The following is an 11,398-nucleotide window of genomic DNA, read 5'->3' as shown; positions in this document are numbered from 1 at the left end:
GAGTTGGGAAGGCTGGTGCGAGGGAGTGGGCAGGGATGAATGAGAGGGAGTGGGCAGGATGAATGAGAGGGAGTGGGCAGGATGAATGAGAGGGAGTGGGTAGGTTGGAGGGTGGGAGTGGGCAGGCTTGTGGGTAGGAGTGGGCAGGTTCGTGGGTGGGAGTGGGCAGGTTCGTGGGTGGGAGTGGGCAGGCTGGTGGGTGGGAGTGGGCAGGCTGGTGGGTGGGAGTGGTGGGTGGGAGTGGGCAGGATGGTAGGAGGGAGTGGGCAGGATGGAAGGAGGGAGTGGGCAGGATGGAAGGAGGGAGTGGGCAGGATGGTGGCATGGATTGGGCAGGATGGTGAGAGGGAGTGTGCAGTCTGGTGGGTGTGAGTGGGCATGTTGGTGGTAGGGAGTGGGCATGTTGGTGGCAGGGAGTGGGCAGGCTAGTGAGTGTGAGTGGGCAGGCTGGATGATAGGGAGTGTACAGGATGGTGGTTGGGAGAGGGCAGGATGGTGGCATGGATTGGGCAGGCTGGTGCGAGGGAGTGGGCAGGCTGGTGCGAGGGAGTGGGCAGGCTGGTGCGAGGGAGTGGGCAGGCTGGTGGCAAGGAGTGGGCAGGCTGGTGGCAAGGAGTGGGCAGGCTGGTGGCAAGGAGTGGGCAGGCTGGTGGCAAGGAGTGGGCAGGCTGGTGGCAAGGAGTGGGCAGGCTGGTGGCAAGGAGTGGGCAGGCTGGGTGGCAGGGAGTGGGCAGGCTGGGTGGCAGGGAGTGGGCAGGCTGGGTGGCAGGGAGTGGGCAGGCTGGTGGCAAGGAGTGGGCAGGCTAGTGGCAAGGAGTGGGAAGGCTGGGTGGCAGGGAGTGGGGAAGGCTGGGTGGCAGGGAGTGGGAAGGCTGGGTGGCAGGGAGTGGGGAAGGCTGGGTGGCAGGGAGTGGGAAGGCATGTGGCAGGGAGTGGGCAGGCTGGTGGCAGGGAGTGGGCAGGCTGGTGGCAGGGACTGGGCAGGCTGGTGCGAGAGAGTGGGCAGGCTGGTGGGAGGGAGTGTGCAGGCTGGTGGGCAGGCTGGTGGGTAGGAGTGGGCAGGCTGCTGGTTGGGAGTGGGCAGGTTGGAGGGTGGAGTGGGCAGGTGTTGGGTGGGTGGGCAGGTTCGTGGGTGGGGAGTGGGCAGGCTGGTGGGTGGGAGTGGGCAGGCTGGTGGGTGGGAGTGGGCAGGCTGGTGGCAGGGAGTGGGCAGGCTGGGTGGCAGGGGAGTGGGCAGGCTGGGTGGCAGGAGTGGGCAGGCTGGGTGGCAGGGAGTGGGCAGGCTGGGTGCAGGGAGTGGGCAGGCTGGTGGCAGGATGGAAGGAGGGAGTGGGCAGGATGGAAGGAGGGAGTGGGCAGGATGGTGGCATGGATTGGGCAGGATGGTGAGAGGGAGTGTGCAGTCTGGTGGGTGTGAGTGGGCATGTTGGTGGTAGGGAGTGGGCATGTTGGTGGCAGGGAGTGGGCAGGCTAGTGAGTGGGCAGGCTGGATGATAGGGAGTGTACAGGATGGTGGTTGGGAGAGGGCAGGATGGTGGCATGGATTGGGCAGGCTGGTGCGAGGGAGTGGGCAGGCTGGTGCGAGGGAGTGGGCAGGCTGGTGCGAGGGAGTGGGCAGGCTGGTGCGAGGGAGTGGGCAGGCTGGTGGCAAGGAGTGGGCAGGCTGGTGGGAGGGAGTGGGCAGGCTGGTGGGCAGGCTGGTGGCAGGGAGTGGGCAGGCTGGGTGGCAGGGAGTGGGCCAGGCTGGGTGGCAGGGAGTGGGCAGGCTGGTGCGAGAGAGCGGGCAGGCTGGTGCGAGAGAGCGGGCAGGCTGGTGCGAGAGAGCGGGCAGGCTGGTGCGAGAGAGCGGGCAGGCTGGTGCCTGAGAGCGGGCAGGCAGGCTGGTGCGAGAGAGCGGGCAGGCTGGGTGGGAGGGAGTGTGCAGTCTGGTGGGAGGGAGTGTGCAGTCTGGTGGGAGGGAGTGGGCAGAGGCTGGTGAGTGGGAGTGGGCAGGCTGGTGAGTGGGAGTGGGCAGGCTGGTGGCAAGGAGTGGGCAGGCTGGTGGCAAGGAGTGGGCAGGCTGGGTGGCAAGGAGTGGGCAGGCTGGGTGGCAAGGAGTGGGCAGGCTGGGTGGCAAGGAGTGGGCAGGCTGGGTGGCAAGGAGTGGGCAGGCTGGTGGCAAGGAGTGGGCAGGCTGGTGGCAAGGAGTGGGCAGGCTGGTGGCAAGGAGTGGGCAGGCTGGTGGCAAGGAGTGGGAAGGCTGGGTGGCAGGGAGTGGGAAGGCTGGTGGCAAGGAGTGGGCAGGCTGGGTGGCAGGGAGTGGGGCAGGCTGGTGGCAGGGACTGGGCAGGCTGGTGCGAGAGAGTGGGCAGGCTGGTGCGAGAGAGTGGGCAGGCTGGTGCGAGAGAGTGGGCAGGCTGGTGCGAGAGAGTGTGCAGGCTGGTGGGAGGGAGTGGGCAGGCTGGTGGGTAGGAGTGGGCAGGCTGCTGGTTGGGAGTGGGCAGGTTCGTGGGTGGGAGTGGGCAGGCTGGTGGCAGGGAGTGGGCAGGCTGGGTGGCAGGGAGTGGGCAGGCTGGGTGGCAGGGAGTGGGCAGGCTGGGTGGCAAGGAGTGGGCAGGCTGGGTGGCAGGGAGTGGGCAGGCTGGGTGGCAGGGAGTGGGCAGGCTGGGTGGCAGGGAGTGGGCAGGCTGGGTGGCAGGGAGTGGGCAGGCTGGGTGGCAGGGAGTGGGCGGTGGCAGGTGCGAGAGAGTGGGCGGTGGCTGGTGCGAGAGAGTGGGCAGGCTGGTGCGAGAGAGTGGGCAGGCTGGTGCGAGAGAGTGGGCAGGCTGGTGCGAGAGAGTGGGCAGGCTGGTGCGAGAGAGTGGGCAGGCTGGTGGGAGGGAGTGTGCAGGCTGGTGGGCAGGCTGGGTGGCAGGGAGTGGGCAGGCTGGGTGGCAGGGAGTGGGCAGGCTGGTGCGAGAGAGCGGGCAGGCTGGTGCGAGAGAGCGGGCAGGCAGGCTGGTGGGAAGAGAGCGGGCAGGCTGGGTGGGAGGGAGCGTGCAGTCTGGTGGGAGGGAGTGTGCAGTCTGGTGGGAGGGAGTGTGCAGTCTGGTGGGAGGGAGTGTGCAGTCTGGTGGGAGGGAGTGTGCAGTCTGGTGGGAGAGAGTGGGCAGAGGCTGGTGAGTGGGAGTGGGCAGGCTGGTGAGTGGGAGTGGGCAGGTTGGGGAGTGGGCAGGCTGGTGCGAGGGAGGGGGCAGGCAGGTGCGAGGGAGGGGGCAGGCAGGTGCGAGGGGAGGGGGCAGGCAGGTGCGAGGGAGGCGACAGGCTGATGGCAGGGTGTGGGCATGCTGATGGCAGGGAGTGGGCATATTGGTAGCAGGGAGTGGGCAGGCTGGATGATAAGGAGTGTACAGGATGGTGGCATGAATTGGGCAGGATGGTAAGAGGGGGTGTGCAGGCTGGTTAGTGTGATCGGGCAGGCTGGTGAGAGAGAGCGTGCAGCCTGGTGGGTGGGAGTGGGCAGGCTGGTGGCAGGGAGTGGGCAGGCTGGTGGCAGGGAGTGGGCAGGCTGGTGGCAGGGAGTGGGCAGGATGGTGGCTGGGAGTGGGCAGGATGGTGGTTAGAAGTGGGGTTGCTGATGGCACCGAGTGGGGTTGCTGGTGGGAAGGAGTGGGCAGGCTGGTGGAAGGGAGTGGGCAGGCTGGTGGAAGGGAGTGGGCAGGCTGGTGGAAGGGAGTGGGCAGGCTGGTGGAAGGGAGTGGGCAGGCTGGTGGAAGGGAGTGGGCAGGCTGGTGGAAGGGAGTGGGCAGGCTGGTGGAAGGGAGTGGGCAGGCTGGTGGAAGGGAGTGGGAAGGCTGGTGGAAGGGAGTGGGAAGGCTGGTGGAAGGGAGTGGGCAGGATGAATGAGAGAGAGTGGGCAGCCTGGTGGGTAGGAGTGGGCAGGCTGCTGGTTGGGAGCGGGCAGGTTGGAGGGTGGGAGTGGGCAGGTTCGTAGGTGGGAGTGGGCATGCTGGTGGGTGGGAGTGGGCAGGCTGGTGGTGGGAGTGGGCAGGATGGTGGCATGGATTGGGCAGGATGGTGAGAGGGAGTGTGCAGTCTGGTGGGTGTGAGTGGGCATTTTGGTGGCAGGGAGTGGGCATGTTGGTGGCAGGGAGTGGGCAGATAAGTGAGTGTGAGTGGGCAGGCTGGGTGGTTGGGAGAGGGCAGGATGGTGGCATGGAGTGGGCAGGCTGGTGGGTGGGAGTGGGCAGGCTGGTGGGTGGAGTGGGCAGGCTGGTGGGTGGGAGTGGGCAGTCTGGTGGGTGGGAGTGGGCAGTCTGGTGGGTGGGAGTGGGCAGTCTGGTGGGTGGGAGTGGGCAGTCTGGTGGCAGGGAGTGGGCAGTCTGGTGGCAGGGAGTGGGCAGGCTGGTGGCAGGGAGTGGGCAGGCTGGTGGCAGGGAATGGGCAGGCTGGTGGCAGGGAATGGGCAGGCTGGTGGCAGGGAGTGGGCAGGCTGGTGGCAGGGAGTGGGCAGGATGGTGAGAGGGAGTGGGCAGGATGGTGAGAGGGAGTGGGCAGGATGGTGAGAGGGAGTGGGCATGCTGTTGGCAGGGAGTGGGCAGGATGGTGAGAGGGAGTGGGCATGCTGGTGGCAGGGAGTGGGCATGCTGGTGGCAGGGAGTGGGCATGCTGGTGGCAGGGAGTGGGCATGCTGGTAAGTGTGAGTGGGCAGGCTGGATGATAGGAAGTGTACAGGATGGTGGTTGGGAGAGGGCAGGATGGTAAGAGGGATTGTGCAGTCTGGTGGGTGGGAGTGTGCAGTCTGGTGGCAGGGAGTGGGCAGGCTGGGTGGCAGGGAGCGGGCAGGCTGGGTGGCAGGGAGCGGGCAGGCTGGGTGGCAGGGAGCGGGCAGGCTGGTGCGAGAGAGCGGGCAGGCTGGTGCGAGAGAGCGGGCAGGCTGGTGGGAGGGAGCGGGCAGGCTGGTGGGAGGGAGCGGGCAGGCTGGGTGGGAGGGAGTGTGCAGTCTGGTGGGAGAGAATGGGCAGAGGCTGGTGAGTGGGAGTGGGCAGAGGCTGGTGAGTGGGAGTGGGCAGGCTGGTGGGTGGGAGTGGGCAGGCTGATGGCAGGGAGTGGGCATATTGGTAGCAGGGAGTGGGCAGGCTGGATGATAAGGAGTGTACAGGATGGTGGCATGAATTGGGCAGGATGGTAAGAGGGGGTGTGCAGGCTGGCTAGTGTGATCGGGCAGGCTGGTGCGAGAGAGCGGGCAGGCTGGTGCGAGGCTGGTGGCTGGGAGTGGGCAGGATGGTAGGTGGGAGTGGGCAGGATGGTGGGTGTGAGTGGGCATTTTGGTGGCAGGGAGTGGGCATGTTGGTGGCAGGGAGTGGGCAGATAAGTGAGTGTGAGTGGGCAGGCTGGGTGGTTGGGAGAGGGCAGGATGGTGGCATGGAGTGGGCAGTCTGGTGGGTGGGAGTGGGCAGTCTGGTGGGTGGGAGTGGGCAGTCTGGTGGGTGGGAGTGGGCAGGATGGTGAGAGGGAGTGGGCATGCTGGTGGCAGGGAGTGGGCATGCTGGTGGCAGGGAGTGGGCATGCTGGTGGCAGGGAGTGGGCATGCTGGTGGCAGGGAGTGTGCAGGCTGGAGGGAGTTGGCAAGACGGTGCGAGCGAGTGGGCAGGACGGTGCGAGCGAGTGGGCAGGACGGTGCGAGCGAGTGGGCAGGACGGTTCGAGCGAGTGGGCAGGACGGTTCGAGCGAGTGGGTAGGCCGGTGCGAGCGAGTGGGCAGGCCGGTGCGAGCGAGTGGGCAGGCCGGTGCGAGCGAGTGGGCAGGCCGGTGCGAGCGAGTGGGCAGGCCGGTGCGAGCGAGTGGCAGGCTGGTGGCAGGGAGTGGGCAGGCTGGTGGCAGGGAATGATTTATTTTTTGGGGGAAACACCACTTTAACAAAAAAAAAAAAAAAAAAAGCGGTGATTAAAATAAGCTGGTGGCACGGAGTGGGGTTGCTGGTGGGAGGGAGTGGGCAGGCTGGTGGAAGAGAGTGGGCAGGCTGGTGGAAGGGAGTGGGAAGGCTGGTGGAAGGGAGTGGGAAGGCTGGTGAAAGGGAGTGGGAAGGCTGGTGGAAGGGAGTGGGAAGGCTGGTGGAAGGGAGTGGGAAGGCTGGTGGAAGGGAGTGGGAAGGCTGGTGGAAGGGAGTGGGCAGGATGAATGAGAGGGAGTGGGCAGCCTGGTGGGTAGGAGTGGGCAGGCTGCTGGTTGGGAGCGGGCAGGTTGGAGGGTGGGAGTGGGCAGGTTCGTGGGTGGGAGTGGGCAGGCTGGTGGGTGGGAGTGGGCAGGCTGGTGGGTGGGAGTGGGCAGGCTGGTGGGTGGGAGTGGGCAGGCTGGTGGGTGGGAGTGGGCAGGATGGTGGCATGGATTGGGCAGGATGGTGAGAGGGAGTGTGCAGTCTGGTGGGTGTGAGTGGGCATTTTGGTGGCAGGGAGTGGGCATGTTGGTGGCAGGGAGTGGGCAGATAAGTGAGTGTGAGTGGGCAGGCTGGGTGGTTGGGAGAGGGCAGGATGGTGGCATGGAGTGGGCAGGCTGGTGCGAGGGAGTGTGCAGGCTGGTGGGTGGGAGTGTGCAGTCTGGTGGGTGGGAGTGGGCAGTCTGGTGGGTGGGAGTGGGCAGTCTGGTGGCTGGGAGTGGGCAGGCTGGTGGCTGGGAGTGGGCAGGCTGGTGGCAGGGAGTGGGCAGGCTGGTGGCAGGGAGTGGGCATATTGGTAGCAGGGAGTGGGCAGGCTGGATGATAAGGAGTGTACAAGATGGTGGCATGAATTGGGCAGGATGGTAAGAGGGGGTGTGCAGGCTGGCTAGTGTGATCGGGCAGGCTGGTGCGAGAGAGCGGGCAGGCTGGTGCGAGGCTGGTGGCTGGGAGTGGGCAGGATGGTAGGTGGGAGTGGGCAGGATGGTGGGTGTGAGTGGGCATTTTGGTGGCAGGGAGTGGGCATGTTGGTGTCAGGGAGTGGGCAGATAAGTGAGTGTGAGTGGGCAGGCTGGGTGGTTGGGAGAGGGCAGGATGGTGGCATGGAGTGGGCAGTCTGGTGGGTGGGAGTGGGCAGAATGGTGGCATGGATTGGGCAGGATGGTGAGAGGGAGTGGGCAGGATGGTGGGTGTGAGTGGGCATTTTGGTGGCAGGGAGTGGGCATGTTGGTGGCAGGGAGTGGGCAGATAAGTGAGTGTGAGTGGGCAGGTAAGTGAGTGTGAGTGGGCAGGCTGGGTGGTTGGGAGAGGGCAGGATGGTGGCATGGAGTGGGCAGTCTGGTGGGTGGGAGTGGGCAGTCTGGTGGGTGGGAGTGGGCAGTCTGGTGGGTGGGAGTGGGCAGGATGGTGAGAGGGAGTGGGCAGGATGGTGGCAGGGAGTGGGCATGCTGGTGGCAGGGAGTGGGCATGCTGGTGGCAGGGAGTGGGCATGCTGGTGGCAGGGAGTGTGCAGGCTGGAGGGAGTTGGCAAGACGGTGCGAGCGAGTGGGCAGGACGGTGCGAGCGAGTGGGCAGGACGGTTCGAGCGAGTGGGCAGGACGGTTCGAGCGAGTGGGTAGGCCGGTGCGAGCGAGTGGGCAGGCCGGTGCGAGCGAGTGGGCAGGCCGGTGCGAGCGAGTGGCAGGCTGGTGGCAGGGAGTGGGCAGGCTGGTGGCAGGGAATGGTTTATTTTTTGGGGGAAACACCACTTTAACAAAAAAAAAAAAAAAAAAAGCGGTGATTAAAATAAGCTGGTGGCACGGAGTGGGGTTGCTGGTGGGAGGGAGTGGGCAGGCTGGTGGAAGAGAGTGGGCAGGCTGGTGGAAGGGAGTGGGAAGGCTGGTGGAAGGGAGTGGGAAGGCTGGTGGAAGGGAGTGGGAAGGCTGGTGGAAGGGAGTGGGAAGGCTGGTGGAAGGGAGTGGGCAGGATGAATGAGAGGGAGTGGGCAGCCTGGTGGGTAGGAGTGGGCAGGCTGCTGGTTGGGAGCGGGCAGGTTGGAGGGTGGGAGTGGGCAGGTTCGTGGGTGGGAGTGGGCAGGCTGGTGGGTGGGAGTGGGCAGGCTGGTGGGTGGGAGTGGGCAGGCTGGTGGGTGGGAGTGGGCAGGCTGGTGGGTGGGAGTGGGCAGGATGGTGGCATGGATTGGGCAGGATGGTGAGAGGGAGTGTGCAGTCTGGTGGGTGTGAGTGGGCATTTTGGTGGCAGGGAGTGGGCATGTTGGTGGCAGGGAGTGGGCAGATAAGTGAGTGTGAGTGGGCAGGCTGGGTGGTTGGGAGAGGGCAGGATGGTGGCATGGAGTGGGCAGGCTGGTGCGAGGGAGTGTGCAGGCTGGTGCGAGGGAGTGTGCAGGCTGGTGGGTGGGAGTGTGCAGTCTGGTGGGTGGGAGTGGGCAGTCTGGTGGGTGGGAGTGGGCAGTCTGGTGGGTGGGAGTGGGCAGTCTGGTGGGTGGGAGTGGGCAGTCTGGTGGGTGGGAGTGGGCAGTCTGGTGGGTGGGAGTGGGCAGTCTGGTGGGTGGGAGTGGGCAGGCTGGTGGGTGGGAGTGGGCAGGCTGGTGGCAGGGAGTGGGCAGGCTGGTGGCAGGGAGTGGGCAGGCTGGTGGCAGGGAGTGGGCATATTGGTAGCAGGGAGTGGGCAGGCTGGATGATAAGGAGTGTACAGGCTGGATGATAAGGAGTGTACAAGATGGTGGCATGAATTGGGCAGGATGGTAAGAGGGGGTGTGCAGGCTGGCTAGTGTGATCGGGCAGGCTGGTGCGAGAGAGCGGGCAGGCTGGTGCGAGGCTGGTGGCTGGGAGTGGGCAGGATGGTAGGTGGGAGTGGGCAGGATGGTGGGTGTGAGTGGGCATTTTGGTGGCAGGGAGTGGGCATGTTGGTGTCAGGGAGTGGGCAGATAAGTGAGTGTGAGTGGGCAGGCTGGGTGGTTGGGAGAGGGCAGGATGGTGGCATGGAGTGGGCAGTCTGGTGGGTGGGAGTGGGCAGTCTGGTGGGTGGGAGTGGGCAGAATGGTGGCATGGATTGGGCAGGATGGTGAGAGGGAGTGGGCAGGATGGTGGGTGTGAGTGGGCATTTTGATGGCAGGGAGTGGGCATGTTGGTGGCAGGGAGTGGGCAGATAAGTGAGTGTGAGTGGGCAGATAAGTGAGTGTGAGTGGGCAGGCTGGGTGGTTGGGAGAGGGCAGGATGGTGGCATGGAGTGGGCAGTCTGGTGGGTGGGAGTGGGCAGAATGGTGGGTGGGAGTGGGCAGAATGGTGGCATGGATTGGGCAGGATGGTGAGAGGGAGTGGGCAGGATGGTGGGTGTGAGTGGGCATTTTGGTGGCAGGGAGTGGGCATGTTGGTGGCAGGGAGTGGGCAGATAAGTGAGTGTGAGTGGGCAGATAAGTGAGTGTGAGTGGGCAGGCTGGGTGGTTGGGAGAGGGCAGGATGGTGGCATGGAGTGGGCAGTCTGGTGGGTGGGAGTGGGCAGTCTGGTGGGTGGGAGTGGGCAGTCTGGTGGGTGGGAGTGGGCAGTCTGGTGGGTGGGAGTGGGCAGTCTGGTGGGTGGGAGTGGGCAGTCTGGTGGGTGGGAGTGGGCAGTCTGGTGGGTGGGAGTGGGCAGTCTGGTGGGTGGGAGTGGGCAGTCTGGTGGCAGGGAGTGGGCAGTCTGGTGGCAGGGAGTGGGCAGTCTGGTGGCAGGGAGTGGGCAGTCTGGTGGCAGGGAGTGGGCAGTCTGGAGGGAGTTGGCAAGACGGTGCGAGCGAGTGGGCAGGACGGTGCGAGCGAGTGGGCAGGACGGTGCGAGCGAGTGGGCAGGCCGGTGCGAGCGAGTGGGCAGGCCGGTGCGAGCGAGTGGGCAGGCCGGTGCGAGCGAGTGGGCAGGCCGGTGCGAGCGAGTGGGCAGGCCGGTGCGAGCGAGTGGGCAGGCCGGTGCGAGCGAGTGGGCAGGCTGGATGGGAGGTAGTGGGCAGGCTGGATGGGAGGTAGTGGGCATGCTGGTGGCAGGGAGTGGGCAGGCTGGTGGCAGGGAGTGGGCAGGCTGGTGGCAGGGAATGGTTTATTTTTTGGGGGAAACACCACTTTAACAAAAGAAAAACAAAAAAAGCGGTGATTAAAATAAGCTGGTGGCACGGAGTGGGGTTGCTGGTGGGAGGGAGTGGGCAGGCTGGTGGAAGGGAGTGGGCAGGCTGGTGGAAGGGAGTGGGAAGGCTGGTGGAAGGGAGTGGGAAGGCTGGTGGAAGGGAGTGGGCAGGATGAATGAGAGGGAGTGGGCAGCCTGGTGGGTAGGAGTGGGCAGGCTGCTGGTTGGGAGCGGGCAGGTTGGAGGGTGGGAGTGGGCAGGCTGGTGGGTGGGAGTGGGCAGGCTGGTGGGTGGGAGTGGGCAGGCTGGTGGGTGGGAGTGGGCAGGATGGTGGCATGGATTGGGCAGGATGGTGAGAGGGAGTGTGCAGTCTGGTGGGTGTGAGTGGGCATGTTGGTGGCAGGGAGTGGGCAGATAAGTGAGTGTGAGTGGGCAGGCTGGGTGGTTGGGAGAGGGCAGGATGGTGGCATGGAGTGGGCAGGCTGGTGCGAGGGAGTGTGCAGTCTGGTGGGTGGGAGTGTGCAGTCTGGTGGGTGGGAGTGTGCAGTCTGGTGGGTGGGAGTGGGCATGCTGGTGGCAGGGAGTGGGCATGCTGGTGGCAGGGAGTGGGCATGCTGGTGGCAGGGAGTGGGCATGCTGGTGGCAGGGAGTGGGCATGCTGGTGGCAGGGAGTGGGCATGCTGGTGGCAGGGAGTGGGCATGCTGGTGGCAGGGAGTGGGCATGCTGGAGGGTGGGAGTGGGCATGCTGGAGGGTGGGAGTGTGCAGGCTGGAGGGAGGGAGTTGACAGGCTGGGGGATGGGAGTGGGCAAGACGGTGCGAGCGAGTGGGCAAGACGGTGCGAGCGAGTGGGCAGGGCGGTGCGAGCGAGTGGGCAGGGCGGTGCGAGCGAGTGGGCAGGGCGGTGCGAGCGAGTGGGCAGGCTGGATGGGAGGTAGTGGGCAGGCTGGATGGGAGGTAGTGGGCAGGCTGGATGGGAGGTAGTGGGCAGGCTGGATGGCAGGGAGTGGGCAGGCTGGTGGCAGGGAGTGGGCAGGCTGGTGGCAGGGAGTGGGCAGGCTGGTGGCAGGGAGTGGGCAGGCTGGTGGCAGGGAGTGGGCAGGCTGGTGGCAGGGAGTGGGCAGGCTGGTGGCAGGGAGTGGGCAGTCTGGTGGATGGGAGTGGGCAGGATGGTGGTTGGGAGTGGGAAAGATGGTGGCATGGATTGGGCAGGATGGTGAGAGGGAGTGGGCAGGATGGTGAGAGGGAGTGGGCAGGATGGTGAGAGGGAGTGGGCAGGCTGGTGAGAGGGAGTGGGCAGGCTGGTGAGCGGGAGTGGGTAGGATGGTGAGCGGGAGTGGGTAGGATGGTGAGCGGGAGTGGGTAGGATGGTGAGCGGGAGTGGGCAGGCTAGTGAGTGGGAAAGCTGGTGAGAGGG

General features: G+C 66.0%; 1 protein-coding gene across 10 annotated transcripts in view; it reads right to left on the bottom strand.

The window, feature by feature from the left end:
• The window catches only part of LOC143997731 (uncharacterized), a 253,375-nt gene that overhangs the window by 171,864 nt on the left and 70,113 nt on the right, over positions 1-11,398 (bottom strand). The window lies entirely within an intron of this gene.

This window comes from Lithobates pipiens, unplaced genomic scaffold, assembly GCF_037356315.1.
Source record: "Lithobates pipiens isolate NorthernLeopardFrog02 unplaced genomic scaffold, aLitPip1_a1.2 Scaffold_19, whole genome shotgun sequence".
NCBI classification, from domain to species: Eukaryota; Metazoa; Chordata; class Amphibia; order Anura; family Ranidae; genus Lithobates; species Lithobates pipiens.
Note: the sequence above shows the minus strand (reverse complement) of the source record. Positions and strands in the feature narration are given on the sequence as shown.